Source organism: Cyprinus carpio, chromosome A16, assembly GCF_018340385.1.
Source record: "Cyprinus carpio isolate SPL01 chromosome A16, ASM1834038v1, whole genome shotgun sequence".
Lineage (NCBI taxonomy): Eukaryota > Metazoa > Chordata > Actinopteri > Cypriniformes > Cyprinidae > Cyprinus > Cyprinus carpio.
Genome location: NC_056587.1, coordinates 4,139,053 through 4,139,334, shown reverse-complemented (window position 1 = coordinate 4,139,334; position 282 = coordinate 4,139,053).

Here is a 282-nt window from a genome sequence, read left to right as displayed (position 1 = left end):
TGCACCTGTGGATATAATTAAAGTGTATATATAGTAAAATAATTTTATTTACAAATGTTTGATGTTTTATTTGTTAGACTTGGCCTATTTAAAACAGGCTAGGAAGCCTATATACTAGAACTCAATTCAGACATTAAAAAAAGAAAATTAGCCTGAATGTAAATGTTTTGTTTTAAATGTAGGATTGAAAACCAAGCTGAGCTTTTAAACTAATGATATGTCTGTGTAACTGAAAATGGTCAGTCTAACAGACTGCTGTGAATTTAAATCTGAATAAGTAAA